The following is a 23679-nucleotide window of genomic DNA, read 5'->3' on the forward strand; positions in this document are numbered from 1 at the left end:
AGTTCTCTCAACAATAATAACATAACTGGATCATATAACTATCCCTCAACATGCAACAAAGAGTCACTCCAAAGTCACTAATAGCGGAGAACAAACGAAGAGATTATGGTAGGGTACGAAACCACCTGAAAGTTATCCTTTCTGATCGATCTATTCAAGAGTTCATAGTAAAATAACATGAAGCTATTCTTTCCGTTCGATCTATCATAGAGTTCGTACTAGAATAACACCTTAAGACACAAATCAACCAAAACCCTAATATCACCTAGAGACTCCAATGTCACCTCGAGTATCCGTGGGTATGATTATACGATATGCATCACACAATCTCAGATTCATCTACTCAACCAACACAAAGAACTTCAAAGAGTGCCCCAAAGTTTCTACCAGAGAGTCAAGACGAAAAGGTGTGCCAACCCCTATGCATAAGTTCACAATGTTATGGAACCCGCAAGTGGATCACCAAAACATACATCAAGTAGATCACGTGATATCCCATTGTCACCACAGATAAGCACATGCAAGACATACTTCAAGTGTTCTCAAATCCTTAAAGACTCAACCCGATAAGATAACTTCAAAGGAAAAACTCAATCTATTACAAGAGAGTAGAGGGGGAGAAACATCATAAGATCCAACTATAATAGCAAAGCTCGCGATACATCAAGATCGTACCACCTCAAGAACACGAGAGAGAGAGATCAAACACATAGCTACTGGTACATACCCTCAGCCCCAAGGGTGAACTACTCCCTCCTCATCATGGAGAGCGCCGGGATGATGATGATGGCCACCGGTGAGGGATCCCCCCTCCGACAAGGTGCCGGAACAGGGACCCGATTGGTTTTTGGTGGCTACAGAGGCTTGTGGCGGCGGAACTCCCGATCTAGATTATGTTCTGGAGGTTTCAGCATTAATAGGTATTTTTGGCGTCGGGAACAAGTCAGGGAGTTGCCCGAGTCGTCCACGAGGTTGGCCGGCACACCCGGTAGGGGGGGGGGGGGTGGGCGCGCCCTCCACCCTCGTGGACGGCCCGGGACTCTTATGGCCAAACTCTTTTACTCCGGGTCTTCTTTTGGTCCATAAAAAATCATCAAAAATTGGCACGTCCATTGGACTCCGTTTGGTATTCCTTTTCTGTAAAACTCAAAAACAAGGAAAAAACAGAAACTGGCACTGGGCTCTAGGTTAATAGGTTAGTCCCAAAAATCATATAAAATAGCATATAAATGCATATAAAACATCCAAGATTGATAATATAATAGCATGGAACAATAAAAAAATATAAATAAGTTGGAGACGTATCACATAGTGCCAAGTGCCAGTTGCTATTTTCGGCATTTTTTTTACATCGTAGGAAATCAATACCAAACGGAGTCCAAACGCAGCGAAACTTCGATCTAGATTATGTTCTGGAGGTTTCAACAATAATAGGTATTTTTGGCGTCGGGAACAAGTCAGGGAGTTGCCAGAGTCGTCCACGAGGTAGGCCAGCGCACCCGGTAGGGGGGGGGGTGGGCGCGCCCCCCACCCTCGTGGACGGCCCGGGACTCTTATGGCCCAACTCTTTTACTCCGGGTCTTCTTTTGGTCCATAAAAAATCATCAAAAATTGGCACGTCCATTGGACTCCATTTGGTATTCCTTTTCTGTAAAACTCAAAAACAAGGAAAAAACAGAAACTGGCACTGGGCTCTAGGTTAATAGGTTAGTCCCAAAAATCATATAAAATAGCATATAAATGCATATAAAACATCCAAGATTGATAATATAATAGCATGGAACAATAAAAAATTATAGATAAGTTGGAGACGTATCACATAGTGCCAAGTGCCAGTTGCTATTTTCGGCATTTTTTTTACATCGTAGGAAATCAATACCAAACGGAGTCCAAACGCAGCGAAACTTCTTGGAGATTTTTTTGGACCAGAAGACATCCAGTGGGCCGGAGCAGCACCTGGGTGGTGCTCCGAGGGGAGCACAACCCACCAGGGCGCGCCTGGGGGCCCAGGCGCTCCAAGATGGGTTGTGCCCACCTCGGGTGCCCCCTGAACCGCCTCTTTGCTCTATAAATACCCGAATATTCTAGAAACCCTATGGGAGTCGACGAAAATCAATTCCAGCCTCTGCAGTGTCCAGAACCACCAGATCCAATCTAGACACCATCACTGAGGGGTTCACCACTTCCATTGGTGCCTCTCCGATGATGCATGAGTAGTTCCTTGTAGACCTATGGGTCCGTAGTTAATAGCTATATGGCTTCCTCTCACTCGTTTGATTATCAATACAATGGTCTCTTGGTGATCCATATGATGTAACACTTTTTGCGGTGTGTTTGTTGGGACCAGATGGACTTTGAGTTTATGATCAGATCTATCTTTTTATCCATGAAAGTTATTTGAGTCTTCTTTGATCTCTTATATGCATGATTACTTATAGCCTCATATTTCTTATCCGATATTTTGGTTTTGTTTGGCCAACTTGATCTATTTATGTTGCAATGGGAAGAGGTGCTTTGTAGTGGGGTCGATCTTACGGTGCTTGATCCCAGTGACAGAAGGGGAACTGGCACATATGTATCGTTGCTACTAAGGATAAAACGATGGGGTCTATTTCTACCTAAATAGATCTTGTCTACATCATGTCATCGTTCGTATTGCATTACTCCGTTTCTCCATGAACTTAATACACTAGATGCATGCTAGATAGTGGTCGATGTGTGGAGTAATAGTAGTAGATGCAGGCAGGAGTCGGTCTACTAATCCTGGACATGATGCCTATATAATGATCATTGCCTGGATATCGTCATGATTATTTGAAGTACTATCAATTGCCCAACAGTAATTTGTTCACCCACCGTTTGCTATTTTTCTCGAGAGAAGCCACTAGTGAAACCTACGGCCCCCGGGTCTCTTCTTTAATATATTTGCCTTTGCGATCTACTTTTCCTTTGCTTTTATTTTCAGATATACTAAACCAAAAATACAAAAAAACACCTTGCTGCAATTTATTTTATTTGGCGTTCGGTCTATCAATATTTACTACTCTCTCACGCCCGTTTGCCTATCTCGGGCGCCGTTACCCGAAAGGGAATGACAACCCCTTTTACACGTCGGGTTGCGAGTATTTGTTATTTGTGTGCAGGTGTTGTTTATGTTGTGTTTCTTGTTTCTCCTACTGGTTCGATAGCCTTGGTTTCATCACTAAGGGAAATACCTACCGCTACTGTGCTGCATCATCCCTTCCTCTTTGGGGAACTACCAATGTAGCTTCAAGCCGCCATCAAAAGGAATTTCTGGCGCCGTCGCCGGGGAGGATCTTCAACATATACCAAGTTCCTAATCACAAATCTCATCTCCTTGCAATTTAAATTATTTGCCATTTGCCTCTCTTTTTCCTCTCCCCCACTTCACAAAAAATTGCCATTTTATTCGCCCTCTTTTTCGTTCGCCGTTTTCTTGCCGGATCTATTCTTGTGTGCAATCTTGTTTGCCATTATTGTTGTCATGCATAGTTCTTTCCCTGTTGTGTGCACTCCCGAGAACGAGGTTCTCAACTTTAAACAAATGGGAGGAGAAAATTTGAAAGATGCTTGGTATAGAATTTGCACTGCTCATAATAGATCTATCCGTAAGCAATCTACCGTTGTTATTCTTCGTTGTTTTTATGTGGGCATCACCACTTGGTATAGATTCGTCCTTGATACGCTTACCGGTGGAAATTTCTTGATGTGTCCATCTCTTGATGATTTTAATGCTATGGGAAATTTAGTGGGCTCACCACCTCTTATGATTAATGAAACAACTTTGACTCTTGAGCATGTCATGGAAAGATTAGATGCTATTGAAAAGAAAATGCTTACCAAAGATCATATTGAAAATATGGATACAAAGATGCATAATTTTGCCACCAAGATTGGGTCAAAAGAGGGAGAAGTTTTTAAGTTGTTAAAGGAAAAGGGGACCGTAATCCATGAAAGAATAGAAGAAAGCCCGTCTCGGATTGACAAACTAGAAGAAATCTTTAGTAATCTAAGCACGGCTTTTGCTTCAGCTAAAACTATTGAAAAAACTCACATAAAGATTAGCAAGGTTACTCAAGTAACAAAGAACAAGGGTGCAACTTCTAGTAAGAGCAATAAAGAAGATGTTAAGATGATTAGTATTCACCCGGATTTTGTTGAAATGATAAGAGATCCTTTTTGCAAGAATGAATTCTTTAAATTTGTTCCCAGGAGTACTATCCTTGAAAAACGTTATGCCAAATCTTTGAATAATTCTAAGTGTTTGATTGAAGAGTTGGACAAGGATGACAAAACTTAGATCCTTGCTCTATGCCTAGCTAGGGGCGTAAAACGATAGCGCTTGTTGGGAGGCAACCCAATGAAGAAATTTTCTTTTTTCTTTTTGCTTTCTGTTCTTGAGTTTTAACACAATTATGCTACTGTTATGATTGTGTTTTTTGTGTGTTTTAATTAGTTTTTGTGCCAAGCAAAGCCTTTAGGATCTTCTTGGGTGATAGTTGTTTGATCTTGCTGAAAAACAGAAACTTTTGCGCTCAGAAAAACCATTGTTAAAAATCACAGTAGTGTGATAAAATACTCATTCTTTTTGCAGAAGATTAATATACAAATGCCTCACGTGGTCCTAATTTTTTCAGAATTGTTGGAGTTACATAAGTATTCGAAATATCCAGATTACTACAGACTGTTCTGTTTTTTGACAGATTCTGTTTTGTTTGCGTTGTGTGCTTGTTTTGATGATTCTATGGTTTTCGTTGATGAGTTTTTGCCATAGAAAAGTTAGAATACAACAGATATAATGCAAGAATAAAATATGCATTGGTTTGCTACAGTACTTATAGTAGTGATTTGCTTTCTTATACTAACAGATCTCACGAAGGTTTTGTTGGAGTTTTGTGTGATTGAAGTTTTCAAGTTTTGGGTTATGTTACGATGGATGAACGAATAAGGAGTAAGAAGAGCCTAATCTTGGAGATGCCCATGGAACCCAAGTTATTATCCAAAGAGAAGCAAGCAACTAAGCTTGGGGATGCCCCGAGTGGCATCCCCTCTTTCTTCTAACGACCATCGGTATTTTACTCGAAGCTATATTTTTATTCGTCACATACTATGAGTTTTGCTTGGAGTGTCTTGTATGATATGAGTCTTTGCTTGTTTTGTCTTGCTTTTTGAGTCTTGAATCCTTGCTGGACACACCTATTTGAGAGAGCCAAAATTATGCCATGACTTTTTAGAATTGCTCTCTATCCTTCACTTAAATTTTTATGAGCTATGGATTTGCTCTAGTGCTTCACTTATATCTTTTTGAGCACGGTGTGCTTTAGTATTTTTGAAGAAATGCTCTCTTTCTTCACTTAGATCTGTTTGAGAGCTAGTATTTTTTTAAAGAAATTCTCTCTTGCTTCACTTAAATTAATTTGAGAGAGAGAAATATTATGGTCATGATCTTCACTTATATTTGTTTGAGCTTATCAAAGGCAACACATGAAAATTAGTCCCAAAGTGATAGATATCCAGGAAGGATATAATAAAAACTTTGTTGAAGATCATTAGACAAAATAAACTTGATTCCTTGTAATAGTTTTGAGATATGATGATGTGAAATGTTAGTCATGTTTATGAGTAATTATGCTTTAGTAAGAATATTGGTGTTAAGGTTTGTGATTCCCTATGCAAGCACGAAAGTCAGTAGTCATGCAATGAAATTACATCCTACTTATGGTGCATTATTCGGTGTTAATTATGCTTAATGCTCGCCTATGAGATTATTCGTTTCTTGGTTGGTCGCTTCTCAAACTTTTGCTAGCCTTCATTTTGCACTATGTATTATCACTACTTGTGCATCCAAAACCTTTAAACCAGTTTTGCCACATGAGTCCACTATATCTACCTATATGTGGTATTCTTTTGCCGTTCTAAGCAAATTTGTATATGCCATCTCTAATTTTCAAGATAAACTTCTTTTTTGTGTGTTCGTACCACTCGCGAGGGGGTGAGGGTGGCTAATATTTTCCATACTAGATGTGTTATTCTCACGATGAGTGTTTATTTTCACTTGTCATTGCATGAGAGTAAGGCAAAGGTAATAGGGATGCCTAGTCCCGAAATTAAAAATGAATTTACTTTATGTTGTCAAATAATAAATTCCTTGGAAAGTGTTGGTATGGAGGGCACCCGTGGATACGGTTAGCCATGGAAAGTGAAAGTATGGTGGAAAAAGGAATAAACTTTATTTTATGTTTGGGAACCGCCTATGATATATCTAGCATGGAAAGTGTTGGGAACTCTAAGTAGTTTTTGTTGGTGCAAAAGGCACACCTCCCAAAATGTTTGTATCTCTAAGTTTTTCGCTTTGAGCTCTGGCACCTCTACAAATCCCTACTTCCCTCCGTGAAGGGCCATTCTTTACTTTATGCAATTTTTCTTTTGAATTTGAGTCTCCATCTTCTCTTACAAAAGCACCAACTAGGAGGCACTATGATCGTACTTGAGTATTGGGTGTAGCTAATATGCAATTGTGTTTCATGAATGGATCAATGATTGAGCATGATGGGCCAGGGATAACTTATTTTAGCATTGATATTTTGAAAGACATGGTTGCTTGTTGATATGCTTGAGTATTTAAGTCATCATGTCAAAACTAGACTATTGTTTTGAACCATATACAAGTCCAAATGTCCATGCTATAAAGAAGAGAATATGAGATGACATGTTAGGCAGCATTCCACATCATAAATTCTGTTTTTATCATTTACCTACTCGAGGACGAGCAAATTTAAGCTTGGGGATGCTGATACGTCTCCAACGTATCTATAATTTTTGATTGTTCCATGCTGTTACATTATCATTCTTGGATCTTTTATAATCATTTTATATCATTTATTGGTACTAACCTATTGACAAAGTGCCAAGTGCAAGTTGATGTTTTCTGCATGTTTTTTTTACATCGCAGGAAATCAATAACAAATGGAGTCCCAACGCAGCGAAACTTTTTGGAGATTTTCTTGGACCAGAAGACATCCAGTGGGCAGGAGAAGCACGTGGGGGGGGGGTGCTCCGAGGGGAGCACAACCCACCAGGGCACGCCTGGGGCCCAGGCGCACCCAGGTGGGTTGTGCCCACCTCGGGTGCCCCCTGAACCACCTCTTTGCTCTATAAATACCCCAATATTCCAGAAACCCTAGGGGAGACGACGAAAATCAATTCCAGCCGCCGTAGAGTCCAGAACCACAAGATCCAACCTAGACACCATCACGGAGGGGTTCACCACTTCCATTGGTGCCTCTCCGATGATGCGTGAGTACTTCTTTGTAGACCTATGTATCGGTAGTTAGTAGCTAGATGGCTTCCTCTCTCTCGTTCGATTCTCAATACAATGGTCTTTTGGAGATCCATATGATGTAACTCTTTTTGCGGTATGTTTGTTGGGATCAGATGAAGTTTGAGTTTATGATCAGATCTATCATTTTATCCATGAAAGATATTTGAGTCTTCGTTGATCTCTTATATGCATGATTTCTTATAGCCTCGTATTTCTTCTCTCATATTTGGGTTTTGGTTAGGCAACTTGATCTATTTATCTTACGGTGCTTGATCCCAGTGACAGAAGGGGAATCGACACGTATGTATCGTTGCTACTAAGGATAAAACGATGGGGTATATTTCTACATAAATGGATCTTGTCTACATCATGTCATCATTCTTATTGCATTACTCTGTTTCTCCATGAACTTAATACACTAGATGCATGCTGGATAACGGTAGATGTGTGGAGTACTAGTAGTAGATGCAAGCAGGAGTCGGTCTGCTAATCTTGGACGTGATGCCTATATAATGATCATTGCGTGGATATCATCATGATTATTTGAAGTTCTATCAATTGCCCAACAGTAATTTGTTCACCCACCGTTTGCTATTTTTCTCGAGAGAAGACACTAGTGAAACCTACGGCCCCCGGGTCTCTTTTTTAATATATTTGCCTTTGCGAATCTACTTTTCCTTTGCTTTTATTTTCAGATCTATTGAACCAAAAATACAAAAAAATACCTTCCTGCAATTTATTTTATTTGGCATTCGGTCTATCAATATTTACTACTCTCTCACGTCCGTTTGCCTATCTCGGGCGCCGTTACCCAAAAGGGATTGAAAACCCCCTTTACACGCCGGGTTGCGAGTATTTATTATTTGTGTGCTGGTGTTGTTTACGTTGTGTTGCTTGGTTCTCCTACTGGTTCGATAACCTTGGTTTCATCACTGAGGGAAATACCTACCGCTGTTGTGCTGCATCATCCCTTCCTCTTTGGGGAAATAACGATGTAGCTTCAAGCCACCATCATAGGGTCAACCTCCATCGGGGCAGGAACACCAGATGAGGAGACCACAGGGGTAGTACTTTGGGCAGCAACTTGCTCCCCTTCAACCTTTTCTTCCTCCTAAGTGGGTCCGGAGGGTCTAGCTTCAACATCCTTCACAGGTGATGAGACTAGCTTTTCCATTTCAATTTCTTCATCAATCTTTTCATTGGGAGCATTTTGCTCGGGCACAGATTTTGCTTCATCAGGATTGACAAGATAAATGTCCACAACATCCGCTTCTTGTTCGACTGAGGTAGGAACTACCACAGCCTTAAGTTGTTGTTCGGCTACTTCCCCGGTACGAGGGGATGGTGGAATCTGCTGAAGTGGTGCACTAGTGTCAATAGGAGCATCAGCTGAAGCAGATTTGACATGACTATCTTTGACTTCTTTTGGCTTATTCGCTCTAGCCTGAGCTCTCTGATGCATTTCTTCTTTCTCCCTGCGTCGAGCAAGATTTTCCTGACGCTGAATTTCTTCGATTCTGCGATCACAAAGCTGAGAGACATCCATCATCATCCTGGAGTGACTCAATCTTCTTGTTCCTCAGGTAGTGAGGGCTTTGGTGGTTTCAAGAATGGCCTTGTTCACATCCTTTCTTTCAGTTTCAGACTTGGCTTCCCTTCTCATCTTCTCCATAAGCTTCTTATCTTCGACACCTTGGTTGAGTTCTTTGGTGATTTCCTTCAGATCAGTGAAGTGCTTTGCTACCATCTTGGTAACATCTTCTGGCAGACCCAAATCAACCAGCTCTGCTGGATTGGCATCATAGGAGGCACCTTCAATGATGTCGAATATCATCTCAAAATCATATTCCTCTATGGAAGCATGAATGATTTTCTTCGCCTTCTTGGCGGAAACAACAGCCTTTTCATCAGTGACAACTTTCTCTTGGCAGCTGGGGCAGTAGAACCCGAAGGTTTATCGGAGGGAACTGGTGCAAGCCATGGTGAAGATCTCACAGACGGTGATTTCTTGGTAGGTGATGGAGTGTGATATGGCTTATCAAGCAACACTCGTTGATCGTACATGGGAATTTCATCACCAGCATTATCATTAGATAATTCCACATCAGACGAGCCAGATGCAACCTTTGTGGACTTACTCACAACCGACTTCTTCTTCGGAGCTCGAGGAGAAATTGACTTCCTCTTCTTCTTCTCTTTTCGGGCAGACGCCCTTTCCTTCTTCTCAATCACATCCTGTTGAGTCAGCTCAACATTCCGCTGCTCAATTTGGTTCTTTTTCGCAAGTCTAGCCTCATGCTTAGCCTTTGTCATTTCCCTCTTTGCAACTTCTATGGGAAAGTTAGCTATAGTTTTCAAGGAATCGGCATGAGCGTTGGGAGGTGGTGCAGGCCTTACTTTCTCATCTTCCTGGCCTAGGCAGCCTTCTGCAATGCAATCATTGCAGGGTGGAGTGAAAGCAAACAAAATCTGGTATTTCCGTCGCACGTTCTCGTAGTTGAGCCATTTCTTCGGCCAGTGCCGGTGAATCCTTTGCAATCTAGTGTTCCTGTCTTGAGCTGTTTCCACACCTGGCGGAGTCCTGTATGTTTCCTGATCAGACATCTCAGCTGCCGTATTTCTTTCTCTTCTTCTGCCACCCTTCTTCGGATTTCCATCTGAGAACATGGTCTTGGAGTCTGTGACTAGCTCATCTTCTGGCTGACTGTGAGCAGAGGGAATATCATCATCAACGTCATCAGCAGATTCTGATTCGGCCTTCTTCAACACTCTCGGTGGGTTCGCTGATTTTCATTCGACCAACTTTGCTTTGGCAGCCACCCTTGACTGCTGAGGGATTTATTCCTTTGAACCAGCATGCTCATCCAAACTGTTTGCCATGACCACTCTTGAGGATAAACACAAGAGCGAAAGAAAGCACGGACGAGGTCACAAGCATGCAGTGAGGACATTTTTAACACAAAACAGAAGGTTTTACAGGAAGAGCCAACGGGTTCAAGTTATGCACTGGCAATGTATCATCGAGTAAATTCATGTATGCCTAATGAGGACATAACCGATCCTCTAATCTTTCGAAGAGCACGCACAGTGAACCCTAGATCCGAAGTACTTGTACGAGTAACAACTACAAACCATACAAGCGAGAACTAACAGAGCCTAGAAGATCTACCGCACAGAAATAACATGGAATAAATCGCGTCGGGAGGAACTGCTCTAGAACAGGAGTTGAGTAGAGCAAGAATCAGATCTGAATGCCCTAACTTGGCAAGACAGATCAACTACGGCAGCGCAGGAAGAAAGGAATTACCGCACTGGCGCGATCAATGGTGACAGAGCTTCGTCGGACTTGCACGACGATGCTTGACGTTGGCGCTTGTCGGTGCAACAAAACCTGGGGTCCGTTGCCCAGACTATGCACATGCCTGAGGACAAGTTTACAACACCCAAGATCGGACAGAGTACAAGAGATGAGTCCTTTGAAGGACAAAAGTGCAGATCAAGTAGACCAAGACTAGCCAGAGAAGCAAGACATCATTAAGGGAAGAACATCCCTTGCCGGTCAGGCAAGCCTGGCAAGGTTGGGGTTATCCCGGAAGCAAGCCTCTAGATCGTCCCGGCATGTCTGCCGGGGCTTGCGAAGGCAAACCACTCCACCGTACCGCCTCACAACAACGCAAGTCATGGATCAGTGCAGTGTGAAGCCCCTAAGTGACTAAGTGGCTGCTTCCTGCCACATGGCAGCCACTTCCTACAGGAAATACCTCCAAATGACACCCGTCCTGAGACGTGTCAAGCAAGCAGGCACGAAGCTGGCAGAACAGCCCGACAAGGCTTGCCGGCCGCACTATGATGTGACATTGAGCGGCGCATTTAATGCACTCGGTCTACCTGCAGAGTTAGGTATGATAGCATTGTTTGCTATCTAATCAGCATCTAATGACTGATTTGCAACTATGGTGACCCCTTTGTCCATAAAAGGAGGCCCATGGCAACCGTAGAAAGGATTCGGACCCTCACACATTCATACACGCGTAGCCACTCTTGCCCCGAGGCAACCTTGCTGGGCAAGAGCACCATGTTCTCCACCATTATCCACCATCAATCCACCAAAGCAGGAGTAGGGTTTTACGCCTCACAGCGGCCCGAACCTGGGTAAAACTGCCCGTGTGATCTCTGTCGTGCTGTATTGCGTTTCTCCGCTCTTTGTGCAATCTGCCCATCCCCCCGCCGAACCAAAAGGGGCTCATGGCCCCATAGGTGGCCGTGGTTTCTCACAACATCTTTGGCACGCCAAGTAGGGGATCACTTGCGCGAACCCGAGAGCGTAAGCAACACGTCATCTTCATCGCCATTTTCGTCATCAGTGGCTCCATCGACCATGGCGCCCAAGAAGAAGCCCGGTGTCGTAGTTCACCTGTCCACCTTGAAGGCTCCGCCGCCCCGCCGACGCTGCAGGGAACACGGAGGCACGTGAGGATGTGGACGCTACGGGGGACGCGGTCGGTGTAGGCAGCGTTGTCGCTACCTGCCCCATGGCCGAAGCAAGAGCGGGAGACACCGGAGAAGGACGCCACCAACTACATCCCGGCGACCACGCTCCGCGAGGTACGGGTAGACAGATTATTCCTTCTGTTCCTCCCTGCCTAAACGAGGGACATAGCCATGGCGGTGATGTTCGCCCTGAGGTGAATCGCAATCCTCCGGCCACTCCCGTCGCAGGCGCGGTCGCAGGACATGCACCGCCCCCGGAGCAAACTGGCCCAGCCAACGCTCCGGATGGGGTCATTGGTCCACATGCGCCACCGACCCGTCACCACGTCATCCTAGCGACTGGCTCTCGACGATGGGAGCCTGGCACAGCCACAGCCGACACCGTCAGGAGCCGGGCGACACTGCGTTCTCCATCATCCTCACCTATGCCAAGTACCGCTTCGGAGGCCTTGGCGCGGGCATAGCTACTGCTGAGATTCCCGCCGGCAGCCGATCAGATGGACGAGTGGGGAGCCACCATTCAGAGTCTGATTGGCTTTGCCGAGGCTGGGAGCTCACAGCGAGCTGGCCCGCCATGGCCTCCCCAGACGACGATGTCATCCCACGGTGCTGGCCGTGCGGAAGGGGCCACCCTCGTGGTGCAATCCCCGCCGCGGCAACCAGCACGGGGGCTGCATGACCAAGAGCTTGATGGTGCCTCGATGGCTTCATCTGATCCTCGAGCACATCAAGGCCGATGGCGAGCCCCGGAGGACAGGCAGAGGGAAGGCGCGCGCGTCAGCATCGAGCGACACCACGACAACCACCGCCAGTCCAGTGGGCGTGATGTCCCCGACGTCGACGAGCCCGCGCACGGCGAAGGCGGGTACCTGCTGTAACGCCCCGAGACCGACGCTCCAGACGGCTTCCATATTTTTTGTTATCGTTGGGTGTATTTATTTGTTTGTTGCATTCATCATCGCATCATCCGCATTGCATCCGCATGTTTTCATAAAACTTGCATCTGTTTGTAGTTGCTGCTCCTCGCTTTGTCTCAGTTGACCTTTTGTCAGGCCCCTTGTCTTTGTCGACCTCTCTCAGACCCCCTCTCGTGCGCATCCAAAAACTTCCCCGAACTCGATCCGGGCTGTCGTGACCATTGGAGTCAGATCATCCCCAAACATCTATAAAACATCTCCGTTTTCTTAATTGGACTCTCTAGCCTATTTTTTCTCGACCGTCCGATTTAATCGGAGGGTCCAAACTTAGCCCTCCTTTTCTATATATATGGTCGGATTGGCCTAACCCTAAAACCTAGGCGTCTTGTTCCATCGCGCCGCCACCCGCTCAATCCCCATCGGGATCACCCACAGCCAACCACCATCCTCCCGTGCCTCCCTCGTTTTCCTCGGCGCCGCCGCCACCCCGATCCTCTTCCTTGGGATCCATCCCCGTCCAACCATCACCCGGCCTCTGCTTGATCCACCCCATCCCTCGAGCCAGGAGCTCGTCCTTGACCCGAGCCACTTCTCCCGCCGGAAATCGAAGCCACCGACCAGGACCCCTTCGTCCTCCAGCAGCAACCAGGAGCTCAAGCCCCCTCCACTCTGTCCATGGCGCCCTCGCCCCGAGCACACAGGAACGTGCCCTTCCTCCCTGCTCTTCCTTCCCTCTTCACGCTGCTCCTCCCTGACCGTGCCTCCCCCGTCCGTTGTTCCTCACAGGGAACCATGGCTGCCGCCTGGAGCAGCAGCAGCGCCCGAGCGCTCCTCCACCTCGCGCCGCCGTCCTCGCCGCCCTGGCAACCACGGCCACGCTTTCGTGCCTCCGACGACCATCCTCGTTGTCGCCAGCAACCCCAGGCAGCCCCAGAAGGCACGCCCCCTTCTTCTTCACTTCCCCGTTTTCTTCTCTGAATTCCCCTGTCATCGTTCTGCAGGCAACAGCAAACGTCGTGGACACCAACCGCCAAGCCGTCGCCTTCCTCCGCCGCCCTTGCCTGTTCTTGGCCGATCCCGCCGCCAGGGCCCTGTCCCTGTCGCCGGCACCCCCAAGTCCCGCCGTCGCTGCCGTTCCCCTGCCATGGTGCCTCGACCTCCTCTGCTTCCCGCTCGCCCGCTCGTTGACCGCATCGACCTCCCCCGCTCCATCTCGTGGACCGCAAGGCGTGCCCTTGCAGCGCGCCTCCAGATCCGGCCCAGCTAGCCTGGCTTCGGCCCAGCGCCCCCCTTCCGGCCTCACCTCACCTCCGACTGGGCCTTGCCCCATGGTGAGAGCCCAGCCAAGCGCCCAGCTATTCAGCCCGTCATGTTTTTTTCCTGTCCAGCGATTTTAGCATTTATCCTAAGATAACAGATTTACAGTTTGGACCCCGAGCTTCATGCATATAATAACTCATGATCTATGCAACATATGTAAAAACTTCATATGTGAAACTTTCTTAGAATTTTGCCTAGTTTCATAATATACTACTTTCATCCATGTTAAAAATGTCTAAATTGCTGTTTGTTTAAATTTGCTCAAATGTCATGCTAGATTTATTTCATAACTAATTAACCATAGGTCCGAATTTAATAAACTTTATATGTAAATGGGGTGAAAAATGCATTGATTAACATGGTAGCATTACTTTGCATGTTTAACAACTCTAAAATATGCTTTAGGACAGAACAGTACCAAATCTAAAATATGGACATGAGGATTTTCCGGAATTGTTGTTTGTTGTTCCGGCCTCATTTAAACTTGCATAGATATGTAGTTTTATTATGCTTCACCTCTTGCATGTTTAACAACATTTAATATTGTTGTGTACCTAAAGGAGAGCGAACTAAATAATTCGAATGTGGTGTTTCTTCAATATGCAACTCGTTGCATATTGAGCTCCACTTAATTTGTAGTATTGTTTGTTGCACTTTGCCATGCCATGCCTCATTTAAACCGGACATGAATCATACTTGATTGTACATCATGCCATGTTTATGATTGTGTGTTTACCATGTTGTTTTTTCCTTCTTTCTGGTTGCGCTTCTTCTCGATAGTTCTCGGTATCGTTGCGATTGTGAGGATTCGTTCGACTACGTTGGTTCGTCTACTTCATGGACCCGTTCTTCTTCCTTGCGGGATCTCAGGCAAGATGACCATACCCTCGAAATCACTTCTATCTTTGCTTGCTAGTTGTTCGCTCTATCGCTATGTTGTGCTACCTACCACTTGTTATATCATGCCTCCCTTATTGCCATGTGAAGCCTCTAACCCACCTTTCCTAGCAAACCGTTGTTTGGCTATGTTACCGCTTTTGCTCAGCCCCTCTTATAGCATTGCTAGTTGCAGGTGAAGATGAAGTGTGTTCCACGTTGGAACATGGATATGTTGGGATATCACAATACCTCTTATTTAATTAATGCATCTATATACTTGGTAAAGGGTGGAAGGCTCGGCCTTATGCCTGGTGTTTTTTTTTCACTCTTGCCGCCCTAGTTTCCGTCATACCGGTGTTATGTTCCTTGATTTTGCGTCCCTTACGCGGTTGGGTGATTTATGGGACCCCCTTGACAGTTCGCTTTGAATAAAACTCTTCCAGCAAGGCCCAACCTTGGTTTTACATTTGCCTCACCTAGCCTCTTTCCCTTGGGAGTCGCGCATCCCGAGGGTCATCTTTATTTTACCCCCCAGGCCAGTGCTTGTCTAAGTGTTGGTCCAAACTAGAGCACCGTGCGGGACCATCCCTTGGCAACTTGGTTTACATCGGTACCTGTACGCTTCGCTTATCCGGCGTGTCTTGAGAACGAGATACGTGCGACTCCTATCGGGATTGTCGACACATCGGGCGGCTTTGCTGGTTTTGTTTTACCATCATTGAAATGTCTTGTAACCGGGATTCCGAGACTGATCGGGTCTTCCCGGGAGAAGGAATATCCTTCGTTGACCGTGAGAGCTTATAATGGGCTAAGTTGGGACACCCCTGCAGGGTATTATCTTTCGAAAGCCGTGCCCGCGGTTATGTGGCAGATGGGAATTTGTTAATGTCTGGTTGTAGAGAACTTGACACTTGACTTAATTAAAATACATCAACCGCGTGTGTAGCCGTGATGGTCTCTTCTCGGCGGAGTCCGGGAAGTGAACACGGTTCTTGTGTTATGGTTGTGCGTAAGTAGTTTAAGGATCACTTCTAGCTTCTCGACCGATGCGTTGCTTCTCTTCTCGCTCTTATTTGCGTATGTTAGCCACCATATATGCTTAGTGCTTGCTGCAGCTCCACCTCATTACCCTTTCCTACCCCTAAGCTTAAATAGTCTTGATCTCGCGGGTGTGAGATTGCTGAGTCCTCGTGACTCACAGATTCTACCAAAACAGTTGCAGGTGCCGATGAGACCAGTGCAGGCGATGCTACCGAACTCAAGTGGGAGTTCGATGAAGACCTTGTTCGTTACTATGTTTCGTTTCCAGATGATCAGTAGTGGAGCCCAGTTGGGACGGTCGGGGATCTAGCATTTGGGGTTATCTTCTTTTTCATTTGGAATTGACCGTAGTCGGTCTATGTGTGTATTTTGAATGATGTATGAATTTATTAATGTATTGTGTGAAGTGGCGATTGTAAGCCAACTCTCTTTATCCCATTCTTGTTCATTACATGGGATTGTGTGAAGATGACCCTTCTTGCGACAAAACCTACAATGCGGTTATGCCTCTAAGTCGTTCCTCGACACATGGGAGATATAGCCGCATCGTGGGTGTTACACTTGCCCTTCGAGGCTGGGTGCCCTGCCTTCACCCGTGAGCTGTGGCAAGTCCGTTGGCTGTCCGCTCGCACGTTCAAGCCAGAGATACCAGAGAAGTATGATGGAAGACTGAACCCCACAGGGTTCTTGAGCATCTACACCACTATTGTTCAAGCTACCGGGGGCAGAGATGAGAAGGTTTTTACCAACTACTTCCCTTTGGCACCCAAGCCGAACGTGAGGTCTTGGCTGATGCACCTGCCGAAGAACTCCATCTCGACCTTGGCTGACATGTGCCATGAGTTCATTGGCGCCTTCATAGGCGACCACCAAGAACCAGGTGAAGGAAATATGCCCTAGAGGCAATAATAAAGTTGTTATTATATATTTCCTTATATCATGATAAATGTTTATGATTCATGCTAGAATTGTATTAACTGGACATTTGATACATGTGTGCATACATAGACAAAACACCGTGTCCCTTGCAAGCCTCTACTAGACTAGCTCGTTAATCAAAGATGGTTAAGTTTCCTAACCATAGACATGTGTTGTCATTTGATGAACGGGATCACATCATTAGGAGAATGATGTGATGGACAAGACCCATCCATTAGCTTAGCTTATTGATCATTCAGTTTTATTGCTATTGCTTTCTTCATGTCAAATACATATTCCTTCGACTATGAGATTATGCAACTCCGGGATACCGGAGGAATACCTTGTGTTCTATCAAACGTCACAACGTAACTGTCACAGCCCTATAATTCTGCTTTGTAATTAGTTGCATCAATGAGTGGCATCCATGCATCATGTTTAAATTCCATTTCAATGTGAATTGGGGAAAGTGGAAAGCCTCAGAGGTCATTTCTAAAGATGATCAACATTAAAAATTGATTCAAATAAACCCAAGAAAATGTTCCTGTTAAGCTAAAAAAAATATTGGCAAGAGGTAAAATTCAAACCAATATTTTTGGAGTCTCAGGGATATTTATTTTGGGCCTTTGAAATTGAATCACTAAGTATTTGACTTTTGGATTATATTCATTTTATATAGAATATATTTCAAAAGGCCCTGGAATTATTTATGTGCCTTTGGAAAAGTCCATAATGGCAACATAAAAATATTCAGAAGGTTTTGCCCTGATTTGATTTACTTTTGAATTTGAATCAGTAGCAAAATGAATAAATAAAAAGAAAACAACACACAAAATAAAACAGAGCAGAGGCTTATCTGTGCAGCCACTTACGTGGGGCTCACCTGGCCTGGCCCAGCACGGCCCAGCCCAGCTGGCCGATGCCAGTCATCTCCCTCCTCTCGCCAGAAGGACGAGAGTCGCGTGCTCGACGCATGCGTCCACACGCCCGAGCCACCTCGTGCTTCTGCCGATGCTGGAGGCTGGCTGGAGACGCCACGCGACCCCCCTCGATCCCCTCTCACTTTCCTCTCTCTCCCTGGACCTCTTCCCCTCCTCTCATCTCTCTCGCCCGTGTCCGAGCGTGTCTGAGAGTGCCGATGAGCACCATCGCACCAAGAGCCTTCCCCCGACCTATCTCCGTGCCCTAGAGCTCCTCTACGACCTCTTCTTCGTCCTCAACGAGCTACGCATCGCCGGACGCCCCCGAGCGCTCTCCCTGTCATCTTCTTCAACCACGGCCGCCGGGATCGCCGAGTCCTTCCGTCGTCTTTAGCCCTTCCCCGAGCTCGAAGAGGCCACCGCTGCAACCGCTGTGAGCCCCTCACCCGAACCCCTCTCTCCCCTGCCTCATTTGCATCGCGTAGCTATCAAATCCGCCAGAGCCGTGAGCTTCCGCCCGCCGGTCATGTCACCGCCGCGGCCACGGTCACTGCAGCCCATTCCCGAGCACACCAGTGTGCTCAGAACCTCTCTGCGCACCCGTAGCCACCACCAGCTCCTCCTCCCGAACACCCGAGCGAGGAACTCGAGCACGGCCGAACCACAGCCACCGCAAACCTCATCGCCGGCGTTGATTCCGGCGACCATCTAGTCCAGCTCCACCACCCACAGACGCGGCTCAGCCCCAGCTCTCCATAGAACCCAACCACGCCCCAAACCATGCCCTGTAGCGCAATCCCGACGCGGACGCCGCCGCGATCTGAGGTCGCCGGCGGTTAAACGCCGGTGGCCGATGTGGCATCTTTAGTTTAGGAGCTAACTGTAGTTAACTAAAGCTGGTGACACTGATGGATGGGCCCCACGCCCTAATTAACCACGAGTTTTATTTCCTGCTTAGTTTAGATTAACCCAGTGGGACCCACGCATCAGAGTTGACCCTACTGACGTGGCTGTTGACCTAGCCCACCTGTCAGCGAGCTAAACAGCCCTGTGTCATTGACGTGTGGCCCCCACACGTCAGGTTTGACCTGGACGACTCTGTTGACCAGCTGACGTCATCATGACCTAGTGCTGAAGTAATAAAGCTTTTCTGGCGTTTAATTAATCCAGCAAATTCTAGAAGATGGTTTAAACTTCAAAATTTCATAGAAATTAATCTGTAACTCCAAATGCAAAGTGTTATATATGAGAAATGATCAGAAAAATCCAATATATCCATCTGTACTGTTTTCATGCATGATAAAGCAACTTAACCATGCTGTTTAGTGAAAAACATGATAAGGCACTATTTGAATTCATAAATTGAGTTTGGGATTGAACCTTTGGTTCAAAATGACCCAAACCAATTTGGTTGTAGTTGCATTAGGCCAACACACTCATATTGCCATGTCATGATCATGCATCATATTGTGCATTGCATTGATTGTGTTCTTCCTTGTTTGCCGGTATTTGTCCCCTCTGGATAGACCTGTTCCGACGATTAGTTCGATGACATCGATGAAGAGGTATACTATCTTCAGAAGTGCCAGGCAAGCAAAACCCCCTTGTTCAACCTGATACAATCCCACTCTCTCGCTGCTGCTCTCTTTTACTGCATGAGGACAACAACAATTCAACTGTTACATGCTGCGGTAGTTGAACCCCTTTTCCTCTGCATGAGCTGTCATTGCCATAGTAAATAGATGAAACCCACTAGCATGATTAGGAGTTGTTTGAGCCCTGATGTGCCTACTCATTCATGCTTGTTTGTCATCCCTGCTACTGCTTAGAGTTAAGTCAGGTCTGATTCACCGGGGATGAATTGGAATGTTGTGAACATGTCCTGTTGTGTGTGAGCTAAGTGTGTGAACATGATTTGGTAAAGGTAGTGGTGAGAGGCCATGTAGGAGTACATGGCGGGTTGTCTCATTGAAGCTGTCCTCAGGAACTGAGTTCTGTGTTTGTGATCCATGAACAACTACTACCATGCATTGGGCCCGAAACGAATGGACCATCTCGGCTTCTTAACCACCCTTGTCCTCTGTGCAGGAGTTGCAAGTAGTTTCTGGTGTTTGTATTATGCTGGAGGCCGTGCACAGCGCTGACTCGAGGGGTGGGCTGTGATGCGGTAGGCACGTGGCCGGGTATGCCTGGCGCCCGTTTGGTGTCGCGGAACCCTGTACACATCGTTCGGGGCCGTATGTGGAAACCTTGGCGGAACTCCCTGCGGATGGAACCTGAATAGGTGATAAACCTGGACTAGAGACTTGAGTGTTTAGGTAGGCCATCGCCGACACCCTCGTTGGGCTTCCGCTTGAAGGTTGCCGAGTCCATGTTGTGTAAACGGCGGTAAGTGGTGAGAGCGTGTGTGACTAAGTACACCCCTGCAGGGTTAACATCATCTATTTAAATAGACGCGTCCGCGGTAAAGGACCTCTGGGTTGCCTGTACAGTTCATAGACAAGTGAAAGTGGATACTCTAAAATGCGCAACATAAGCGTGAGTGCTATGGATGGCGTTCTCGTAGGGAGACGGGAGCGGATCCATAGTGGTGTATTGATATGGTGAATATATGGACTCGTGTGCGCCACCTCAAAAGAGTTACTTGCAGACGTAGTTCAGGATAGCCACTGAGTCAAAGCTGGCTTGCTACAGTTAAACTCCACCACCCCCTTTGTTGATACTGATGCATATGTAGATAGTTCTGATGTAAGTCTTGCTGGGTACATTTGTACTCACGTTTGCTTAATTTATGTTTTGCAGAGAGACCTCAGTGTTGCTAGTAGTTCCGTGTGGACTTCGATGTTTAGCTTGTTACCTCAGCTACGATCTTGTACTTTGGGAGGGTCTTGTAGATAGTCAGGCTTCTCAGCCTTTTTCATTTGTAGTTGTCTGTACTCAGACAAGATAAGTTTCCGCATGTGCTATTGCTTGTATGACTTGAATGCTGGGTCATGAGACCCATGTTTGTAATATCTGACTCTTCAGAGCCTTATGAATAAATACTTTGAGTCGTAGAGTTTTGTTGTGATGTCATGTTGTATTTACACATATCGAGCATATAGTGTGTATAATTGAAATGCTTGGTGTGGGATCCGACAACATAGTTGTCTATCCTTGGTAGCCTCTCTTATGGGGAAATGTAGTCTAGTGCTTCCACTGAGCCATGGTAGTCTGCTACAGCCCAGTTTACCGGAGTCATGTTAGCCCAGTTGCTACTGCTCCGGAACACTTAGACTGGCCGGCATGTGTCCTTCTTCTATCCCGTGTCTTTCCCTTCGGGGAAATGTCACGCGGAGTCTTTCGGAGTCCTGTTAGCCTGCTACAGCCCGGATTCTCGGAGTCCTGCTAGCCCACCTGCTACAGCCCGAATTCACTCGCTGATGACCGACACGTTTGTTGTTGGGTCATGTATGCCTGTCCCTGTAAGTTAGTGCCACTTTGGGTTCACGACTAGTCATGTCAGCCCGGGTTCTCTGTCATACGGATGCTAGCGACACTATCATGTACGTGAGCCAAAACGCGCAAACGGTCCCGGGCCAGGTAAGCTGGGAATACCGTGCGTGAGGCCCCAAAGTGATATGATGTGTTACATGCTAGATCGATGTGGCTTAGGATCGGGGTCCTGACAGTAACTGGGTGATTATAAAGATGCTCTACAAGTATCTCCGAAGGTGTTTGTTGGGTTGGCATAGATCAAGATTAGGATTTGTCACTCCGAGTATCAGAGAGGTATCTCTGGGCCCTCTCGGTAATGTACATCATAAGAAGCCTTGCAAGCAAAGTGACTAATAAGTTAGTTACAAGATGATGTATTACGGAAAGAGTAAAGAGACTTGCCGGTAACGAGATTGATCTAGGTATGTGGATACCGATGATCGAATCTCGGGCAAGTAACATACCGATGACAAAGGGAATAATGTATGTTGTCATAAGGTTCGACCGATAAAGATCTTCGTAGAATATGTAGGAGCCAATATGAGTATCCGGGTTCCGCTATTGGTTATTGACCGGAGAGGTGTCTCGGTCATGTCTACATAGTTCTCGGACTCGTAGGGTACGCACGCTTAACGTTCGATGACGATTATACGAGTTATGTGATTTGGTGACCGAATGTTGTTCGGAGTCCCGGATGAGACCACAGACATGATGAGGAGTCTCGAAATGGTCGAGAGGTAAAGATTGATATATAGGATGATAGTATTCAGACACCGGAAGTGTTCCGGATAGTGTCGGTTATTTATCGGAGTACCAGGGGGGTTACCGGAACCCCTGGGGGGAAGATATGGGCCATAAGAGGGGAGCACACCAGCCCACAAAGGGGTGGCGCCCCCCCCCCCTTAGGAAGGAGGCAGAATTGGAGAAGGAACAAGGGGGGTTCGGCCCCCCTTCCTTTCTCCCTTCCCCCTTCCCTTTTCCCTCTGGCAAACAAGGAAGGGGGAAGGCTGAATTGCGGAGGACCCCAAGTAGGATTCCTCCTACTTGGGGCGCCCCCTTGCTGCTCCCCTCCCCCTCCAACCTATATATATGTGGGGAGGGGGCGCCTAGAACACACAACAACAATCGTTAGCCGTGTGCGGCGCCCCTCCACAGTTTACACCACCCAGTCATAGTTTACGGTGCTTAGGAGAAGCCCTGCAAGAATCACTTCACCATCACTGTCACCACGCCGTCGTGCTGACGGAACTCATCTACTTCCTCGACACCTTGCTGGATCAAGAAGGCGAGGGACGTCATCATGCTGAACGTGTGCAGAACTAGGAGGTGCCGTACGTTTGGTGCTTGATCGGTCGGAGCTAGAAGAAGTTCCACTACATCAACCGCGTTGTCAAACTCTTCCACTTTCGGTCTATGAGGGTACGTAGACACACTCTCCCCCTCTCATTTCTATGCATCTCCTATATAGATCTTGCATTAGCGTAGGAATTTTTTTGAAGTTGCATGCTACATTTCCAAACGGTGGCACCAAAGCCAGGTCTATGCGTAGATAATGTGCACGAGTAGAACACAAAGAGTTGTGGGCGGTGATCGTCATACTGCTTACCACCAATGTCTTATTTTGATTCGGCGGTATTGTTGGATGAAGCGGCCCGGACCAACCTTACATGACCATGTTCATGGGACCGGTTCCACCGACTGACATGCAACTAGTTTTGCATAAAGGTGGCTGGCGGGTGTCTGTTTCTCCTACTTTAGTTGAATCAAATTAGACTATGGCCGGTCCTTGAAGAAGGTTAAAACAGCAAACTTGACGAAATACCATTGTGGTTTTTTGTGTAGGTAAGAACGGTTCTTGCTAGAAGCCCGTAGCAGCCACGTAAAACTTGCAACAACAAAGTAGAGGACGTCTAACTTGTTTTTGCAGGGCACATTGTGATGTGATATGGTCAAGACATGATGCGATATACATTATTGTATCAGATGATCATGTTTTGTAGAAGTTATCAGCAACCGGCAGGAGCCTTATGGTTGTCTCTTTATTGTATGAAATGCAAACACCATGTAATTTCTTTACTTTATCACTATGCGTTAGCGATAGTTGTAGAAGCAATAGTTGGCGAGACGACCACGACGCAACGATGGAGATCAAGGTGTCGAGCCGGTGACGATGGAGCTCATGATGATGCTTTGGAGATGGAGACCAAAAGCACAAGATGATGATGGCCATATCATGTCACATATTTTGATTGCATATGATGTTTATCTTTTATGCATCTTATTTTGCTTAGTACGGTGGTAGCATTATAAGATGATCCCTTAACTAAAATTTCAAGGTATAAGTGTTCTCCCTGAGTATGCACCGTTGCGAAAG

Source organism: Aegilops tauschii, chromosome 4, assembly GCF_002575655.3.
Source record: "Aegilops tauschii subsp. strangulata cultivar AL8/78 chromosome 4, Aet v6.0, whole genome shotgun sequence".
Taxonomy (NCBI): domain Eukaryota; kingdom Viridiplantae; phylum Streptophyta; class Magnoliopsida; order Poales; family Poaceae; genus Aegilops; species Aegilops tauschii.